The sequence below is a fragment of the Mauremys mutica genome, chromosome 9 (genome assembly GCF_020497125.1).
Source record: "Mauremys mutica isolate MM-2020 ecotype Southern chromosome 9, ASM2049712v1, whole genome shotgun sequence".
Classification (NCBI taxonomy): domain Eukaryota; kingdom Metazoa; phylum Chordata; order Testudines; family Geoemydidae; genus Mauremys; species Mauremys mutica.
Window position 1 is genome coordinate 81,507,182 of NC_059080.1, and position 21,638 is coordinate 81,528,819.

Here is a 21,638-nt window from a genome sequence, read left to right on the forward strand (position 1 = left end):
TTAAGTAGATTCGAAATAGTCTTGTAGTGTAGACAAGGCCTAAGTAGACATTATAGTCTAAAGGTGGAAGGAGGCTAAGAGAGGTTAAGTTTTGTCATTTGGCATGCAATGGAAAATCTCCCAAAATTTAAATCTGAAAGATGGCTGTTACTGCAGTCTGGATGTCCTAGTAAGAAGTACATACAAATTGAAATGATTTAAATGACAGTCTAAGCATTGTATTTTTTTATTGATTTGGGGAATAACTAACAGGGAAAAATTGTTAGGGTTATACTATTTAGAGTCAATGTGTTAATTATATAATTGCATGCTTTTTTCCCACACTGTAGTAATTTATAAGGAGCCGTGTGCATAAATGGTTATTTTTTTCTAATCTCTGATGCTTTTCCCAGAGGTCAGTATGACCAGCAAACTATTCAACTGACTTTCTTTTTCCCCCCAAGAAGGCTTGTATACCTTCTAACTTTCAGCAAACAGACACAAATTGTGACAAGTCATGGGGCAATTAGATCATTTTTATATTTACTTTTTTTTGTAAAAATCTATCTTGGAAGACTTTCAGAGTATTTTTGTAACTTTCAAAACAGCTTGTCCCACAAGACTGGCCTGAAGAGAAAATATTTCTATTTTTCCATACAGACTTTTCAAGAGATTAATCTGTCTAAAGGAAAAGGAGAAAAATATGGAAATATCTCTTTCTCAAATACACTTCAGTATTTCATTTGGAGTTGAAATTTGCTGTTTACTCCTCTTTTCCAAATGAAAAATGCCAGTATGGTGCATGTTAAATTGCCAGTGGTGCTATACTGCATGTTTGTAATTGCTTTCCCGGGGTATGGCATTTTCAGGACTGTAGGGCATCATCTTAAAGCAGAGTAGAATTTTTTTTAAAGTACCTGTTATATTCAACATATCTCAAAGTTTTACAAATGAATGACTTAAATTCTGCTAATGCAGTGAGCATGTATAGCAAGTGGAACAACCATTGTGAATTCAGAAATAGCTTGTAGGCATCCTTAACTATTAAAACATGCTTTTGGGGGATTTGGAAGGTTGTCTGTGTTGCATCGCAGGAGAGCATGGACAGAGTCTGACAACCCATGTGATCATAAGCAGAGAGTTCTTTATTCATTTTCAGCATGCTCTTATATACAATTATAATCAAGCAATCAAGCAGTTGCTAATTGGTTAATAAGGTACACACAGGCATAACTGTAACTTCATTGGATAATTGCCATTCTGTCTAACCTTCTAATTTATTATTCTGTTACTGCCTACCAGCAGATAAGAACTAGCCTCATCCTAGAAACTTGCATATCAGTTTCTCACACTCTCATGCAAAACAATCCCACAGTCTGTGCCACTGGGTTATCCTTATTTTTCTAAAAGAACTGTGGGATTTTTAATTTAGCCCTAACCTGGACATTCACATGACTCTTGTTGTGGAACATAAAACATAGGAATGACCATAGTGGATCAGACTTGAAGTCCACCTACTCCAGTATCCTGTCTCTGACAATGGCTAGTACCAAGTGCTTCAGAGACGGGTGTAAGAACCAGTGCCGGCTCCAGGGGTTTTGCTGCCCCAAGCAGCAAAATAATAATAATAATTAAAAAAAAAAGCCACGATCGCAATCTGCAGCTCTACTGCCGCCGCTTCGGTCTTCGGCAGCAATTTGGCGGCTGGTCCTTCTCTCCGAGAGGGAGTGAGGGACCTGCCACCGAATTGCCGCCGAAGACCCAGACGTACCGCCCCTCACCATTGGCCTCCCCAAGCAGTTGTTTGCTGGGCTGGTGCCTAGAGCCAGCCCTGGTAAGCACCCTGCAGTAGGCAGGTCTGAGATAATCTGTCTCCCAGACAGAAGTTTCATCCTGATTTCGGAAGTTAGAGATTGTTCTAAATCCTGAAGCCTGAGGTTTAATATCTCTTTCAGAAAATATTAGTTATGATTAATTATAACAATTCTGGATATTCTTAATATCCATATAAATGTACAGTCCCTTTTTAAATCTTGTTACACTCTTGGCCTCAACAACTTCATGTGGCAGTGAGTTCCACCATTTAATTGCTCATTGTGTGAAAATGTATTTTATTGATTTTGAATTTCCTACTTTTCAGTTTAATAGAAAGTCCTTTGTTCTTGTGTTAGGAGACAGGGAGTACAAAATTTCCCAATCTACCGGGGTGGGGGCTCAGGACCCACTTGTAAACCTTGATGGCCTGTTGTGACCCAGTAAATAGCTTTAGCGCAAAAAATATCTGGCTTACTGAATATTTTACCCATGAGATATGCTATATGCATTAATGTACTAAATAATAAATAAGTAACAAATAAGTACACAGTGCATACTATAGCAGTGGCTCCTGTAGCTCCTGTTCTGCAGGGCTAGCTGGGATTGGCTCTCTGCTCTGGGGTTGCAGCACTGCTCAGGTTGCCTCCCTCCACACGTTCCCCCCCCACCCCCCCTACCCCCCGCATACAGCGTAGCCAGGCCAGATTTGTGTGAGTGATATTGAGACCTGGCATATGGGGGTCACAGCACCACTCACTCAAATTTAGCCTGGCTGGCCCCCTCATCGTCATGATGGAGGGGCAGTTGGACCAAACCTGAGTGATGCTGCGATCCCATTCACCAGGTCGCAGCACCTAGAGTGGGAAGCCGAGCTCAGCTAGCCCTGCAGGGCCGGAACTGCGGGTGCCCATGACATTCCCCCTCCTCCAGGCCTCCCACACAACCCTTCAACACGTTCTGGTGACCCACTTTTGAGTAACCCTGCTCCAGACAATTTATTATTTTATATACTTTTATCATGTCCTTTCATTTGTCTCCTTTCTTGGGTAAACAATCCCAATCTTTTCTATCTTTTTTTTATATGAGAGCTTTTCTAGGCCCATGACCATTTTTGCTTGTCTTCTCTGAACCCCCTCTAGTTCTGCAGAATTCTTTGAGATGGGATGACCAGTACTGCACCTAATTTTCAGATGAGGCCACACCTTTGTATATAAGACATTATAATATTCTCAGTAGTATTCACCATCCCATTCCTTATGCAATCTAACAAGTTATTTGCTTAATTGACCTTAGCTGCACATTGATCCTGACTCTGTGATGGGTATAGGCCCCACATTGGCAAGGAGGAGTTAATGAGGGCGTGTGGATGGGATATTTTTTTTCAGAAGAACAGGCCGTTAGGTGTCCATCATGTTTCCTTCCTTTACTCCCTGCCATTCCAAAGGCCTCATGCAGTGATGAGGTAATCTTCCCTCTGGTAAAGAGGGTTGGATGTGGGTCCCTCTGGATCTCAGCGCTGCTTCATCATGTTTCCTACCCAAAGGAATGTGGGGGCTTCCACTGCACCACTCACAGACCCAGCAGCTCAGAAATCTGAACTTTGGCTCCTCTGCATGGTAATACATTACACAGCCACCAGCGTTTGGTCACCGGAATGCATACTGTAATATATTCACTTTAGAGTACTCTACGCCACTGTCCTCAGCTAGGATGTGGCAGGCCAATGCAAATAAGTCAGTTGTTCTACTATCGCTATTCGAAAAATCTGTGCCTTTCGTTTACCAAACGATGCTCTGGTTTTGGAGCCATTTGTCCAGTCTTAGAAAATCCTTACTTTTTCTTAGTATATGTGGAGTTGGTAGCACCACCGATAGTCAGGGTTGCCCAGTTCTTCCCATTATAATACCCTCTTTTTGGTTGCTTGTAACTTTGCCAAACTTGAACCTTTCCTGGCTGAAATTCACCAGTATTGCTAAAGCTGTTCGTTGCTTATTAGATATTGGGACCATAGAATTCTCAGGTGTGTTCTCCTTGTTAGTCGTGGTTATAAAAAAGAATGAAGGATTGAGGGCAATGTTAGACTTGGAGCATTTCAACTGAAATGTGAGAAGGACTTCCTTCAGGATAGAGACATTACTTTCCATTCTGCCTGTGACAGCCATCAGTAGATCTGGTGGACATAAATCTTAATACTTCTGTGTGGCCTTCCCAGCATCAGTTCCTCATATTCTTTGTTCTACAGAACCATTTACCTATACAGGGTGCTGCCATTTGGACTATGCTAAGCCCTGAAGGTATCAGCATGGCAAACCTGAGGAAGAGGTCATTTATTCGCTTGCTTGGATATCATTCTACTCAAGGCTTTATCCAAAGAGGAGTAGTGATTTCACAGATAATTATTCAAGAGTTTGTGTTAAATCATAAACCTAGAAAAAAGCATCTTCATACCTGCAGATCCCTTATTCCAGAGGTGGGCAAACTTTCTGGCCTGAGGGCCACATCGGGGTGGGCCATGAATGCTTATGAAATTGGGGGTGGGGGTGCAGGAGCGGCTAGGGATGCGGGCTCTGGGGTGGGGCCAAAAATGAGGAGTTCAGGGTGCAGGAGGGGGTTAGGGTGCAAGGGGTGGGGTGAGGGCTCCGGCTGGGGCAGCGAGCTCTGGGGATGGTGATGAGGCATTTGGGGTGTAGGAGGACAGTAGGGGATCAGGACTTGGATAGACTGTTGGGGCATGCAGGGGTGAGGGCTCTGGCTGGGAGTGCAGGCTTTGGGGTGGAGCTGAGGATGAGGGGGTTGGGTACAAGAGGGTGCTCCAGGCTGGGATTGAGGGGTTTAGAGGGTGGGAGGGGGATCAGGGTTGTGGTAGGGGAATGAGGTGTGTGTGGGAGCTCAGGGGTGCAGGCTCTGGGTGGGGCTTACCGCAAGCAGCTCCTGGAAGCATGTCCCCCCTCCGGCTCCTTATGTGGAGGTGCAGCCAAGCGGCTCTGCATGCTGCCCCATCCACAGGCAACACCTCTGCAGCTCCCGTTGGACAGGAACCATGGCTAGTACGAGCTGCAGGGGTGGTGCCTGCGGATGGGGCAGCACGCAGAGCTGCCTGGCCATGCCTCTGCATCTTACGTAGGAGCCGGAGAGGGGTCATGCTGGCTGCTTCCTGGGAGCCGCATGGAGCAGGCCAACCCCCTGACCCCAACCACGCTCCCTGGCTGGAGTGCTGGAGTGGGGCAAACCTCCCGACCCTGCTCCCCGGTGGGAGCTGAGGGCCAGATCAAAAGGTCTGACAGGCCAGATGTGGCCTGTGGGCCATAGTTTGCCCACCCCTGCCTTATTCACTGGGGGTTCAGAGTAGGCAAAGTCATCCTATCCAATGAAAATACTTGTATGTTGTCCAGACCATGTCCAGGATAATGCAACACAAATTCTCAATTATTTTTTCAGATTATTGGGAGTGATGGTATTTTGCATGGATGTTGTTCAGTGGACAAAGTTGCATATGTAACCTTTCCTGCTTTTTCTTCTACAAGTTTGGGATCATTTGATGAGTTTCATGTCATGGGAGTAGTGTGTGGATTGCCACGGACTCGCAGGGGCGAAAGAAAAATGCAGGCCTGTTATTTACCAGGCTGCACGTGGCAACAGACTATATTGGTAAGGGATGCAAGGAGAGTGTGGGTCACGATGCAAACTGCAGACACACACACACACACACTAAACTTAATCAATTTAAAAGTTTTATTGGGGATAATTACAAGGGGTAAGGGAGCAGCGGATGATTAGCTAATAGAGTTAATAAAACTTAAAACACACAATGACTAAAATATCTACTAACAATATTTATAAACAAAGATGCAGCATTTAGTAATGACTGATACTTACAAATACAAACCAACGCATAACGACCGGCAAACGTAGAAGCTCTGTTTGAAACACGTGAGCTGAGAGAGAGGCTTCGAGGTGATCAGGCTCGGTTACAAGTATACACAGGACACACGGGTATACACAGGATACACGGGTATACACAGAATACACGGGTATACACAGGATTCGTTTTTCTTTCTCCTCTCCCTGCCTGCACATGGCAGGCAGGCCATAAAGTACCCACAATGACATCATAGAAGTGTCATAGGGGACGGGGCCCAAAACCTGTTTGTGTCCGTTTCTGATTGGCACAAGCAAAGTTTACACCAAGTAGGGAAGCAGGTGCCTTAAAGTCTGGCTTCGCCCCCAAAAGGTGAGGAAATGCATATTGTCTTAGAATGCGTTCAACACTGAATGACAAAAGAAGAGGCCAGGGCAATACCGGTATGGGCAAGTTCTATAGGATGCAGACAGGAACTTGAGGCAGGAGTTCTGCAAGGTCTTTTCTTTGGTGATGATTAATGAGGGAGCATATAATGCAGAGTACCACTTTTCTACAGCTATTTTGGGAGACTCAGATTACTGGCGGAAGTCTGCTAGGCTTGGTAGGTCATTGAAGAAATGAGGCTTTTCAGGGTCTGTGGTCCACGCTAAAAAGAAAGACAAAATATTATTTTTCTGGAACTACATGCAGAACAGCTAGTTCATCTACATCTTCAGGACCACTTCTAAGGAGGCTGCCTGCTTGTAAGAATAGACAAGAGCACCACAGGAACTTACCTCACTAAACTAGGGGATGGGCAGTTCTGCAGTCAGTCCTACATCGACAAACAACCTTTCTGTTCTCCTGGGTGGAAATATAGTGTTATTTAAGGCTGTTCATGTCAGAGGAACATCAAATAGAAATAAAAGAAGATTGGCTCAGCAAGAAAAGGTTGAACTAGGAATAACGGTCACTGAACAATAGTGCCTTCCAGAGAATAGTAGCCAGATTTGGATGACACCTACTAGATGCATTCACCTCTACAGAAAATCAAAAAATAAAGACATATTACTTAGGTGGTAGGCACTTTTCTGAGTGATGGAGAACATGCCTTCTCTAAACCTTTCCTTCCATCTCTCTCTCGGTGCAGAGTCATTCAGAAAGTCAAATCCGAGAAGGCATTTATGATTCTTATAGCCCCCAACTGGCCCAGCTGGTCTTGGTATTCAGTGGTAATATAAGTAACTATAGATTGGCCTCTCTCTTTGGGACTGAGTTAGGATCTATTGACCAAGGTTTCCATTTTTTTACTACAATATAATATAACTTAATGGGAAGGCATGGTTTTTGAAAAGAAAGCCTTAAATGGTATGGATACTCTGAAAAAGTTATATACATGTGTGACGGAGTGAACTCACTCCACAGTGGATGGGGAAGGGTTAACTCCTCACTGTGAACTGAGGAAGCCACACCCACATGTCCCTACTGTGCATGCTTCTGATGCAGCACTAGTATAAAAGGGAGCAGCCCAGCTCTGGGCTGAGTGCCAGGGAGGAAGGATGCTCCTTGCCAGCTCCATCCTGGGAGCAGCTGGAACCCCTGACTGTGGAAGCCAGAGACTGTGGAGACTCAGACTGGCATCCAAGGGCCTGTGGACACCTGAGGGGGATCAGTCACCAGTAACCGCATGTGCCGAAAAGCCCGGAGACCCCGACAACACCTCAACTACAGCTCCAAAAGATATGGTAGGAAGTGGCCCAGGGAGGACTAGCTATAGTCCTGTGGGAAGTCGGCATGTTTTGGTTGGAGCCCTGCTGACTTAGTGGCGGAACGCTCTGCCACTGTTAAGGCCCTGGGCTGGGACCTGGTGGAGCAAGGTGGGCCCTGGGTCCTCCTATCTTGGCCGCTAACCTCTCACCCCAGCCCCCAGGTGGCAGCCCATCGACTCTCACCAATAGGCCTTACCGCCCTGTGACTCAGGGCAACTCCAGTGACTCTGGCTGCTAGGCCATGCTGTCATGTGAATCAGGGTAAACCCCACTGACTCTGGCTGCTAGGCCTTGCTGCCCTGCGAATCAGGATAAACCCCATTGATTCTGGCCATTAGGCCTGACTGCCCTGCGTACCAGGGTAATTCTATTGACTCCAGCCACTAGGCCCTGCTGCCCTGTGAATCAGGGTTACCCTATTGATTTTTGTCTTTAGATCTCACCACCTTGAGGCAAAGGACACCTTGAGGGATGGGGTGAACTCACCTCACACTGGATGGGGACACCCACCCCATCACAACATGATAATATCATCCTGAAAATTTTCCACTACAAGAGTTCATAGATCATAGAGAACATCACTGCCAACTATGCTTTCAGCACAGACATAAATTAATGAGTGAGAATAAAGTTTCTCTCTATCCACTTCACAGGGGTGATGAGGGGATTAACTAGTTAACGTTTGGAAAGTGATTTGAAAATTTAAAATGCTACATAAGTGCTAAATAAAATTACTCCTTTATTTAAGAAGTTTTTAAAGTGTACTGTTATATTTTCTCTTCTCACTCTTTCTTTACTTAAATGTGTTATTGAGAAGAGGAATTGCTTACGAAGTTTACGTAATGGGTTCACTTAAAGTTATCTCAGCAGTTAGGATGATTGTGTGGAATCTCCAGCATCTCAGCAATACCATGCCAGTAGCTGAAAGGTCACCATGACCGCCTCTAGTTTAGCTGACTATTGTACTATTTAACATAGCATTAGGTTATGTTATTTTGCCCATGTCAGGTTTTTTTTTAAAGTGTTTATAACTGAAAAGTGAAATAGCAGATATTCTATGTGGAAAACATAAGTTTGCAACAGATTATATAGAATTCCATCTCAATGTTAGTATTAAATTTTTGCAAAATGTAAATAAACAGATAAAATGTCATCTGAGCAATGCTGTGTGATGCATATTTAAAAAAAATCAGTAACAAAATTTAGCAAAGGAGTTGCATAATACAGCCTTTCCTAAGGGCAAATGAAATGTTTAATGTTGCTGTCTGTCAGAATTTGGGAATGTAGAAAGGTGAGAGATGTAGAAAGATTTTTAGGTTGGGTATTTTCCCAAGCCCCTTTTGGCCTCCTAAACTGCTCATTAAAAATAACAAATGTAGTGTCTGATCCTGCAGTGACCTTCATGCAGGTGAAGGGATCTGTCTATGTGGTGCTTATTGCTACATTGGGGCCATAGTGCTATCAGGTTTATGTTACACGATAAGTACATGTTCTTTTTATAAAAATAAAGTTTTTTGTTTCAAAGCAAACATAAAAAAAACCAAGAGCCGGCAGCGGAGGAAGAAATAAAAGCAAAAGCAAACAAACAAAAAACACAACCAAGAGCTACCGGAGCATAGGAAAAATTGGTGGGGGCTAAGCACCCACCAGCAGCTCCACGCCCCGTCTCCCCGCACCAGCTCACCTTCGCTCCGCCTCCACCTCCCCTGAGCTGGCTACCGTGTCCTGCTTCTCCCCCTCCCTCCAGCGCTTGCGCCGCCATACAGCTGATTAGCACAAGCCTGGGAGGGAGGGGTGAGGAGAAGGAATGTGACATGCTTGGGGAAGAGACGGGGCCGGGGCGGGGATTTGGGGAGGGATCCCATAGAGCAGTGAGGGGGTGGGGTTGAGGAGCAGGGATTTGAGGAGGGATCCAATGGGGAAGAGAGGGGTGGAGTCGGGGCGGGGCCAGGGTGGAGTTGGGGCAGGGGGGCGCAATCCCCTCCGCCTGTGCGCAAAATATCAGAACAATTCGGGTGCCTACCAAACATCGGTCGGGACCTGGGACCAACAAGTAAATATCAGGACAGTCCCGATAAAATTGGGACGTCTGGTCATCCTATCTCAAGTACACTACTGGAAATCAGGATTAACTCCATTAAAGTCAATGGATTTACACTCTCAGGAAACTCATGTGAATGAGATCAGAGTGAAACCCATGTGTCCTTGTTTTGTTTTTTTTATTTTCATCAACTATTTTGAGTGTATTGTCACATTTTTTGCTTTAGTACTTAAATAGACTCGGTGTTCAAAAAATGAACAGAAGACTGGCAGTTTATGTAATTATTATTACTGCCAGTCTTTTTTAAATAGAATTTTAATTTCCATAAACAGAATTTTTTGCTAGATTTATTGTTGCTCAATCAATGAACAATTGTAAAATCATTGTGGGCATTTCATATTACAGCAGTCACTCTATTGCAGCTAATGCAATGAAGGCAGCAAAATAGTTTCTGCTATAATCCTTTGTTTTCCCTTGCTCACATGACTTGCTGAAGAATTATCCCTTTGGCCTGAAATTTACCATTGTTCTCTCAGCCAAAAGATTGAGTAATTGGTTGGTTTGTTTTAAATTTCTTCCAATTTTGTTCAGTGTCTTTGGAGTTAGAAGTTCAGTAAAATATACCAGGCCACGCTATTGCCCGACAGCATGTTACTTAGAGGGGAAAGAGACAGCAGAGCCAAAAAAATTTCAGGATAGAATAGAATAGAGTGGCTAATTTTCTTCTAAATGAGAAGGACTTGAAAGAAATTATGACAAATTGTGGTGGAGTCCCCATGCATATTCTCGTGGCCAGAAGCAGCAAAGGAGCTACAGTAACACATTTTCCTGTGAGATGGGGCTCATATCCTTACTCTCATTTCTGCTACCAGCCACTATGTGTGACAGTGGCAACTTCTTTGCTGCACCTGACCACATTTATAAAGTCTCTCTCTTTCACAAGGGTGCTGCTATTTTTTTCAAGTCTATCTGATTCATAAAATTTAGTCACAAGTTTTGGTTCTAACTTGCTCACTAAACGTACACCTTCTGATGCTAGTCCTAATGTTGGTCTGCAGTACATGTTAGTAATGAATACTGAGGGATGACTGGGAAAGGTAGACAGTTGGAGGACTCATTGGCAAGGTTGTATATTAGGGGAGATGCGCACTTTTCTACACATTAGGAATGTGAAATGAGATGGAAAGAGAAAGGAGTAGTCTGTTCATCTTCTTGGTAGTGTCTTTAATGATTTAATGAAACCATTCTGAAGGAGCAGAGATGTGCAGTATGATTCCATAAAGAGAATAGCGTCCAGTGGGTCTAGATGGGGTTCAGTTAAAATACCCACTACTCATGCTGTAAGTACCTTTGAAGTACCTTTGAGTGGTTCACGCCCTCCTCCTACTCAAATTTGAGGGTGGGCGTTTGGTATTTGAACACATTGTGACTATCGGAGGGGAGGAGGTCCAACAGGGGCTCATCAACATTTTTCAACAGCACTATAAATGTAGAGGAAAAAATAAGAAGGATGGAAAAAGAACCTCAGCCCTTCTTAGTCACCCTGGGCTATGTATTTGGGAGATATTGGGTTAGACAGAGATTGGTTATGGAAGGATGATCCCTTCTTCACTTGATCTTCAAGAAAAGCAGGAGTTCCCGTGAAAGAGTATATTTACTGTAACATGTTTCATTTTTGTGCCTTGAACAGTGGAGAGAAAATGATGATGATGTTCATCCATCGTTGTTGATGAAGACCTCAACAACTCATTCGTTCGATGACTGGACTCTGTGCATCCGAAGATGACTGATCAGTCCGATTCGGGCATGGAACGTCCTGTCACACGTCGGGCAGACATGTGATGGCACTGTCGATGATGTGTGGGCAGCTCTGGACTTGCGCAGCTCACGCTTTCTTTCAGCCTCAGCAGTATGCCTTGCCTCAGAGGTATTACTGCCTGTGTGAATGAGGCTGCGCCATGCTGGATGGTTCAGTGCGAGGGTTTCCCATGTGGCGGTGTTAATCTCAATTAACATGGGGTCCCTCGCACTGAACCATCCAGCATGGCGCAGCCTCATTCACACAGGCAGTAATACCTCTGAGGCAAGGCATACTGCTGAGGCTGAAAGAAAGCGTGAGCTGCGCAAGTCCAGAGCTGCCCACACATCATCGACAGTGCCATCACATGTCTGCCCGACGTGTGACAGGACGTTCCATGCCCGAATCGGACTGATCAGTCATCTTCGGACGCACAGAGTCCAGTCATCGAACGAATGAGTTGTTGAGGTCTTCAGCTGGTGCGGGGAGAGGTCTTCAGCGTGTCCTTGAACCGCTTCTTTTGTCCTCCATGGGAGCGCTTTCCCTGGGCGAGTTCTCCGTAGAAGAGCTGTTTAGGAATGCGCTCATCTGACATTCTCACGACATGTCCGGCCCATCTGGTCTGGGCTCTCATCAGCAGTGTGTGAACTGACGGCAGACTGGCTCTGATAAGGACTTCAGTATCGGGCACTTTGTCCTGCCATCTGATTTTTAGAAGCTTTCGCAGACAGGAAATGTGGAAGTGATTGAGCCTTTGTGCATGACTCCGATAGACAGTCCACGTCTCGCAGGCGTACAGCAGAGTTGGAAGCACCACTGCTCGGTAGACCTTCAGCCTCGTTGGTAGGCTGATCCCTCGACGTTCCCAGACATTGGAGCGCAATCGGCCAAATGCAGAGCTGGCTTTAGCAATTCTGCACTTTACTTCATCATCGATTGACACTGCTCGAGAAAGAGTACTGCCCAGGTACGTGAAGTGGTCCACTGCCTGAAGTCTCTGTCCATTTACAGTGATGGACGGTTCTGAGTACAGAGTGTGGGGAGCTGGCTGGTGCATGACCTCAGTCTTGATGTTAATGGTAAGGCCGAAGTTGTTGCATGCAGATGAAAACTTGTCCATACTGGCTTGCATTTCTGGCTCTGTACTAGCATTCAGAGCACAATCATCGGCAAAGAGAAAGTCTCGAAGTACAGTTTCCTTCACCTTGATGATGGCACGCAGTCGCCTCAGATTGAATAGTTTCCCATCAATTCTGTACTTCAGGCCTACTCCTTCAGTGCAGTGTTGAAAGGCATCAGTCAGAGTGGCAGAGAATATCATGCTAAACAAAGTGGGTGCTAAAACACACCCTTGTTTGACGCCGTTGGTGACTGGGAAGGCCTCAGATGTTTCACCATTATCCAGGACACGAGCCATCATACCGTGATGAAATTGACGTACCATTCGTATGAATCGGTCTGGACAGCCGAATTTCGACATGATCCTCCACAGGCCCTGGCGACTGACAGAGTCGAACGCTTTCGTGAGGTCCACAAAAGTTGTGTAGAGTTCACGGTTCTGCTCTTGACATTTATCCTGTAGCTGATGCGCAGCGAAGATCATGTCAATAGTCCCACGCCCCTTGCGGAAGCCGCACTGTGATTCTGGCAGTAAGCCCTGCTCCAGGTGAGTGATCAGTCGGTTCAACAAAACCCGTGCAAGAACTTTCCCCGCTGTAGAGAGTAGCGAGATTCCATGGTGACTGTCGCATACCTGGCGATTGCCCTTCCTCTTATAGAGGTGCACGATGGACGCGTCTCTAAATTCCTGTGGAATGGATCCCTGCTTCCAGAAGGACTGAAACAGCTCAGTGAGTTTCCGTAGCAGCACAGGTCCACCGACTTTGTACACCTCTGCTGGTATGGCATCTGACCCTGGGGATTTGCCACTTGATAGCTGGTTGATGGCTTTCTTCACTTCGTCCTCTTCTGGTGAAGCATCCATGGAGTCATTGACTGCAACCTGGGGCATCTTGTCAATGGCCTCATCATTGATGACTGAGGGGCAGTTGAGAACTGCTTCAAAATGTTCAGCCCATCTCTGGAGAATCTGTGTCTTCTCTGTAAGGAGCACAGTGCCATGAGAGTTCAGGAGGGGAAAGCTCCCAGAAGACTGTGGACCATAGAGCATGTTGAGGGCTTCATAGAACTGCTTATAGTCGTTCCTGTCCGCGTATGCCTGTATTTCATCTGCTTTGGCGCTTAGCCACAAGTCCCGCATTTTGCGCAGTCGGTTCTGTACTGTTCTGCGAGCGTTGATAAAGGTGGTCTTCTTTGCCGCTGAGGATGGATCGTTCTGATATGCGCGATGCAGGCGGTGCTTCTCAGCAAGTAAGGCCTGGATTTCTGCATCATTTTCGTCAAACCAGTCTTGCCGCCTGCGTGTGGAGGGCCTCAATACCTTCGATGCAGCTGTATGGACAGTGTTGCGGAATCGTTCCCAGTCTCTCTCAGCGTCATCCTCAATACGAAGATCAGCAAGCTCATTCTCTAGGTCTTCTGCTAGATTTTCAGTGATGCGGCTGTTCTTCAGCTTCGACACGTTGATCCTTTTGAGAGCCTTACGGCCTTGTGGTCATCTCTTCGGCATGATACGGAGCTTCATTTTAGATACTATGAGCCTGTGATCCGTCCAGCAGTCAGCGCCGCACATAGCTTTTGTAACCCTGACATCTTGTCTGTCCCTTCTCCTGATGATGACATAGTCGATCAGATGCCAGTGCTTGGAACGGGGATGCATCCATGAAGGTGTATGGGGTTGTCAGGGAGGGGTAGTACCTCTGATAGGGGAGCAGTCGTACTCTTAGGAGTAGCTCATCCACTTTGGTCCCCACTTGACACCCAGCTCTCACCTATGGCTCCAAGTATCTGTCAGCATGCGACAGCGGCCACACCCCGGAAACCGTCTCGACTGGCGGGCTAAACCAGGTGAGGGTAGCCGATGAGTCTAAGACCGGTTAGGGCCTGTCTACCCATTGCATGCGAAGGCTGGATCCGGCTGACTGAGGAAACCTGGTTCAATGGTCAGGAAGGCGGTGACAGCAAGCGTTGTGGAACGCTCAAGAGCACGACAAGACACATAGGCGTCCTGGTCATCCACTGCGCCCTGCCCTATCTCCAGCAGTCTCGACTGTTGTCCTGCCACTGGATACAGACAGGAACTGGGAAGAGCGAGTGAGGTTGACGTCGCACAACTCTCCCTCACTTTAATCCAATTCACGCGCAAGTCTCGACCTCATATCATATCACATCATATCAAGTCCTGTGGCGATGGGCGAGCGACGAAGCAGCGGGTGTGGATACACTGGGAGCTGTAGCCGCAGACCTGCACAGAGGCGGCTCAGGTATAATGGTCGTTCCTCACTGACCGAAGCAGCGGTGGAGCTCGGCATCTTCTTGAGCAACTGAGCAGCCCTATTCAGGATTGCACTGCTCACCTCCGTAAAACGAGGAGGGGGCTAGAAAAGGTGCCCTAAACATTGCCTGCTTCACCTTACCCTGGCCAGCATACCGTGGCTGGCGGGGATCCCATAAAAGCGGTCGAACAAAAACAAAACGTAGAGTGACACCGATCACCATTGGCACATGGAATGTGCGTACACTACTGGACAACATCACGGCAGACAGACCAGAGAGAAGAACAGCACTTGTTGCCAGAGAGCTCGCACGCTACAACATTGACATTGCAGCCCTTAGCGAAACTCGCCTTGCTAATGAAGGACAGCTGTCCGAGTCAGGCGGAGGCTATACATTCTTCTGGAGTGGCCACAGCAGTGATGAGCGTCGCGAATCTGGAGTTGGCTTCGCCATCAAGAATCATCTTGTTCGGAAATTTGCCAGTCCCCCCAAGGGTGTGAATGATCGTCTCATGACAATGCAGCTTCCGCTTCAAAAAGGAAAACAAGCTACTTTGATCAGCGCATACGCTCCCACGATGACCAACCCAGAGGATGTGAAGGATAAATTCTATGAGAGAAAATACCTCTTCTAAGAAAGGGGAGAGCAGAAGCTCTATTTTCTTTCCTACCTATCACAACCTGCCTATTCATGATTGGCTAGGAAGACTGAAGATAAGAGGCTCTCTAAAAACAACTTTTCCTTACCTCCCAGGGAGATCAGGTTTGGATTTCGAGAGACCAGAAATTTGGACAAAACGAGTCAGTCTTAATTATCAAGAATAATCATAATATCAACCATATTATGAGCTCCTTACTCATATGGGTGAGCAGTTACTCATGCAAATAGTCCCACTAGCTTTAGTGGAATTTCTTGTGTAACTATCACCAATGGGCTCACAATCTGGCCATTAGTGAAAAGGAGGTGGAGCTAGGATTTTGATATGATTAAGAAAATGTCTGTTAACAGGTATTTAGTAAATTTTTAAATCAGATTTTGATCTAATTTAGAGTGTAAATAGTGTTTCTCTCTTAAAATCAATGAATTACTCTGGATTGTATAACAGTTCAGAATCTGGAGCTTGTGTTTTTCTCCACATCCTATATATAATTCACCTTAAAGTATGTAGTGCAGGAAAAGTTAAGTAAAATATAAATATTCTTGAAGGGATGTACACATTACATTTTGGGATTTTGCATGTTTCTCTGGTCTCCCGAAAAAACCCAAAGTTGTATAAATTGTTGTAAGTCTGACTGCATAATATACATATACATATCCCTTTTCTATCTCCCACCTCCTCTACTGGCTAATCTTTTTAAATAAATATTCTTCAGAAGGGTCTATCAAGTCTTTAGATGTATATCCCCATCTGCTCCAGTATTGCAATTCTAAGAAAATCTAAAGAGTGTTACCCTTTTTGCCCCCAAGTGATTGGCCAATATTCAGGGACTTGCAGGTTGTTTACTTTAGGAAGATAAATTGATGATGGGCTCAGGTATTTCTTTGATGCAATCCTGTTTTTTACAAAGAATATACAAAGTCCCGATCCCCTGAACACAGTAGGAATGAAACAACAGGAGGCTGTTTCCTTGCTTAATATTTCAAGCCGCTTTTTTTCCAGCCTGCACTCTGCTCAACTTGTTCTCTCTCAGTTGTCTGTTGGGATCATGCTACAAGTGCTTCTCTGGCTGTCTTGGTTTTCTGCTGCCTTTTCTGTCTGCTTCTGTGATGCTGCATTCATCACCTAGTGAAACCCTTCCACCCACATATCTTAGTGCATCAGACTTTTAATCTGAGGGTCCAGGGTTCAAGTCCCTGGTCAGGCAGTGAGCCTTGCCCCATTTGCATGCCCCAGAAGCTTAAAAACATGTCTCTTCAGAGCCCCCCTTGACACATAGGTGACATTCAAGGCTGGTCAGGAGCTAAGCTATGTTTTGGTTGGTGGCTCCTATTGTTTCAGCTATCTTGCTCTAAAAAGGAGCTTAACTGCTTCTTAGGGCTATTGTGAATGAAAGATCGCAATTATGCCCATGAGGTTCAACAAGGACAAGGACAAGTTAGTATCTCTTTGGGTGAGGTATGTGGCTAAGATTAGATGGATAAATAAAACAAAAAAATATTGACATGTTTTTAGTTGAAACCTGCCAGAATTGAACGTAGTTTAAGATGTGATCTCAAGCTATGTTTGGTATTCACATTGCAAAGTGGAAACACCAGTTGATTGTTTTAGTTGCCTGTGGCTTATAGCAATGTTTATTTTCATTGCTGCATGAAATTTTTACTTTATTTGATTACACCATTTATGTATCTAGCATTTTCCTTTACCCAACAATTTTTCAGCATGAGTTACTTTTGTCTTACCATCCTCCTTTGTACTTTCCTCAGTTTTATGGCAATTTAACATGTCCTTCAACTTCATGTGAAGCTGGATTGAGTTGTGGAAACCCTGCAAAACCCTCTGCTGCAGAACTTCTGTTGGCTCTTTGCACAAAGGACTTTTCAGGATCGGTCCTCTAATTGAATCTGTGTATCAGAGGTGGATTAAGGTTTCCTGAGGCCCTTGGCCAGAGCAAGTGGGGGGCCCCTCTCCACCCCTTCCGCCTGCGTCCCTGCCCACTGCCCCATCCCGTTCTGCCCCTTCCTCCCATTCCACCTTGCCGCTGCGGCCCTGCAACCCATTTGCTCCTTTCCCCACCCCCACTGCAGCCCCAAGACAGGAGAAGCTCTGTCCCCCCGCCATGGCCCTGGGGCCTCAGCAGGGTGTAAGAGCTCCTTTAGCCCTGAGGGCGTGGCAGGGAGCGAGAGCTGGGCCCTGGGGCTTCCTCTGCTGCCCTGGGCTTCTGCAGGGCACTAGGGGCAGAGCACTGGGGCTTCTCCCCCCCGCCCTGCCTCGCCTGGTGCTTCTGCCAGGGACTGGCCCCTGGGCATGGGCCCCATTGGCGCATTGGATAATCCACCATTGGTGTATGTATTTATGAACACTCTTAACCAGTGCTCTTAGTGCTGCACAATCATTATAAAAACATCTTGAAACAAATTGAGTAAAAAAAAAAAAAAAGCTCTCAGGCTACTGGTACTGAATAAGCTTTATACCCTTCCTTTCCCTTCACTCCAAAACTGTGTTCTGCAGCCCCACTTCCTAGCATGAGAGAATAGATCATAACAGCTATGCAGATTCACAATTCCCAGAAACCTTCCAGAATCACAGAAATCTTTAAATGACTGATTGCCAAAAATCAAATGACTATGAAATGCTATCCTATTAGCAGCTGTCCCCATATGAAGACAGGCTAAGGGCTCTTTCTTTTGCCTAGCTCATCTAAAATAATTTGATCCTTACTTAATCTCTGTGGAAAAAGCAGTCACATCAGAGTAGAGCTCGCTGTGGTAAATTTTGGATTGTTGCCATGTGTTCCGCCTTACATCTGCTTGGTGTTTAAAGCCAACATTTCCTTTTTTTTTTATTCTGTAGGCATTCAAGGCCATTTACTTCATAATCCAATGTCATTCTGAATGACAGGAAATTAAAGCTGAATAATGTAGCTTTGGAGGACTGCACAGAACAACGCATTGTCGAGGAATGCCCACTTGGAGAAATTGAAGTAACTGTATAGTGCAGGTGGTCTTATCTAGCCTTGATTTACTTGGCCGCAACTTCCTGTCCTTAGAAAAGTCATGGATACTGAGCATTGGAAAACAAAGATCATGGCGTTAGTCATTACCTACTGTACAGTTTTGTAAAACAGATAACATAATTTGGGTAACCGAGCCATGTTTTGTCATGGCAATTTTAAAAACAGCTGTGAGGAAGTTATGACCGGAAGGACATCTGTCACATAAACATAGTTTTAAAATAAACAAATGTCAGTCATTGATTTGTATCCCAAACCACCAGGACTCTTCCAGTTTTTGTGTCATCTGCTAAGATTACTAGATCAGTTTTTAACATAATTTTTGCCATGCTGGAATACATCTTTGTTAAATTAACCACATCTTAGCTAAATTATCCTGCTACAACTTCAAATTTAAAAGTAAATTTGCCTCCTTTTATCTTTGGGAATTAAAGCTTTTCTGTTGCTGCAGTGTTGTCCTTAAGGGTATGTCTTTACTGCAGAGTTAGCCTGGGTGACTGGCACCTGGGTTGGCCTACCTGGGGTGTGAGCAGTCCCGCTGCAAAGCCCTGTCCGAGTTATTGTGTCCTCATTGATGCAGCACTTCCCTCTGTATGTCATGAAGCCTTCTGGGGACACATCCCATGGTTCTGTGTCCACAGCAAAGAATGGGAAGAAAGCTAATAAAAGTTAACAGATTTAACTCCTTAGGGGATCTATGAAGTTCAGATTTTCCATCCATAACTTGTAGCGATCATTTATCTATATGCATCGAATCACATTTATTAAAAAGAAGTTAACATTTCTGAAGATCTGCTTACCTTCTCTTAATCATTTTTACTATTGTGAACTTTGGTTTAATAAAGATCAGAATAGAAATTGTTTCAATTTCAAAGATTTTCTGTCTCGAAGGGCTACAAGCACTGCCAAAATTAATTCAGCAACATACATCAAGTATTATATCAGAGGTACATATGCACAGTGGCAATGGAATTTTATATGGTGTGAATTTTTATTACTGTCCATTTCTAATTCAATGGCAGGCAGATGCATATTGGGAAGATGTTTCTACAGTTAGTTCTACCTTGATTATACTGAGCCTGATCCAGCTCCAAATTAAGTCAATGGGAAGACTTCATCCTAAAGAAGCTTTTTATTATTTCTGATAGTTTAAGGAGAGCTCTCTCTAACGCTTTGTATTGTAGATGTGCTAACAATGCTAGTATTAAATGTTCCTGCTCTGAGCTTTCAATAGATACAGTTAGTATTGGAAAGCCAACTTAATAAAATGAGTAGATATTTCAGTCAATAAGGGCATGCTGTTAGCCAGACAGAAAAAGGGGGTCACATTCTCCTATCAGAAAATGATCTTGATAGGATTTACCCTCTAAGGAATATTCAGTGTTACCTTTTAATAGCACATTATTTTAAAAAACTAGGATTTTAAAACTCGACTGAGCAAACCACTGGGTGTGTGGGTTGATCGCGGAATGAATATAAGTCAATGTGATGCAGCTATGAAAAAGGCAAATGCCTAGGATTTATTAGGTGAGGCATTTCCACTAGAGATTGAGAAATATTTATGCCATTGTACGAAGCATTGGGAAGACCTCATTTGGAATACTGTGTACAATTCTGGTCATCCATGTTCAAGAATGATGAATTTAAACTGGAACAGGTGCAGAGAAGAACTACTAGGATGATCAGAGGAATGGAGGGACTATCTTATGAACTGGAAGAGTTTGGCTTGTTTTGCCTAGCAAAAAAGGGGATATTATTGCTGTCTATTAATATATAGGGGTTAAATACAAGGGAGGGTGAAGAGCTATTTAAGCTAGAGAACAGTGTTAGCACAAGAGCAAATGGATAGAAACTGGTGGTGAGCAAATTCAGGCTGGAAATTAGAGGAAGGTTTCTAACCATCAGAGGGGTGAGGTTCTAGAAAGCCACTCAATACGAATTGTGAGGGCAAATAATTAGTTTTAAGAAAGACCTGAACAAATTTATGAGTGCGATTGTATGATGGGATTGCTTGTGATGGTAGGAGGTGGGGCTCAACAGCCCTGGGGCTCACTTCTGGTTAATGTTGTATGTGCCTTAAAAGCTAAAGCTTCAGGTTTCAGCTGGGCACCAGCCGGGGGCCAGGAAGAAGTTTCATTTCCCCCCTCCCCCCAGTATTCTGTTTTGGTTTATCTCCTTCCTCAGCAGTATCAGAGATGACCATGGGTGGGTCATGGCTCTGAGGTGCCACTGAACATTCTTTCTCTCAAGTGCCTTTTGGCTGGTTCTTGATCACATGTTCAGGGTCTAACTGATCCCCATATGTGGGGCCAGGAAGGAATTTTCCCCCAGGTCAGATTGGTACTGACCTTGGGAGTTTTTCACCTTCCTTTGCAACGTGTGGGAATGAGTCACTTGCCAGGATAATCTGGATATATCTCACTTAATCATTTTCCTGTCTATGCGGGGGCCTTGGGCACTGGTGCATCTTGGCCCCTCCTATTCTCTGCCTGTGGCACGTAATAGTCTAGTCTCCTGTGAACTGTAATACTTTGGTCTGATTTTGGTTGTTGGGTTTAGTGTATAGGTGGTGGAGGTGGGATGGCAGGAGGTCAGATTAGATAATGTGGTGGTCTCTTCTTGCCTTAAAATCAATGACAACAAAATGTACTGCAGGGAACCAGACCTGCACTAACAGGGGATGGACTAGGTGAGGTCACAGGTGTCTTCCATGACTTAATTTTGTGAGTTTTTTTGTATAAAGAAGCTATATGAAACAAGTAAGACTCAGCAGCATCTGTACTGACACTACGTTTTAGTTAAGGTATTTGTAAAGTGGAAGAAGCTAGAATTAACCTTATGGCTCAGAGGGAACATGTTGGACTGTCTGTTGGGAAAAGGGAAAAATCCGATTTCTTAGGGCTGGTCTACACTGTGGGGGGATCGATTTAAATTACACAACTTCAGCTACGTGAATAATGTAGCTGAAGTCAGTGTACTTAGATCTACTTACCACGGTGTCTTCACTGTGGTAAGTCGACTGCTGACACTCCCCCGTCGACTCCGCCTGCGCCTCTCGCTCTGGTGGAGTACGGGAGTCAACGGGAGAGCGCTCGGCGGTCGATTTATCGTGTCTTCACTAGACACAATAAATCAACCCCTGCTGGATCGATCGCTCTTGAGGTAAGTGTAGACATGCCCTTAATGGGCTACTGAAGCTTATCGATGTTGTGGCTTTGGGGATAACATTTAGCTGAGAGAAAATGTGAAATAAAAACAAATGTGTTCTTTCTTGAGGAAGGTAGATAATTTGCATTATTCATTACTAAGGATTATTGGAAGCCTAGTT

General features: G+C 44.8%; 1 protein-coding gene across 4 annotated transcripts in view; it reads left to right on the top strand.

Annotated features, from left to right (window-relative positions):
* Positions 1-21,638, top strand: part of LEKR1 (leucine, glutamate and lysine rich 1) — a 126,492-nt gene that overhangs the window by 75,036 nt on the left and 29,818 nt on the right. The window lies entirely within an intron of this gene.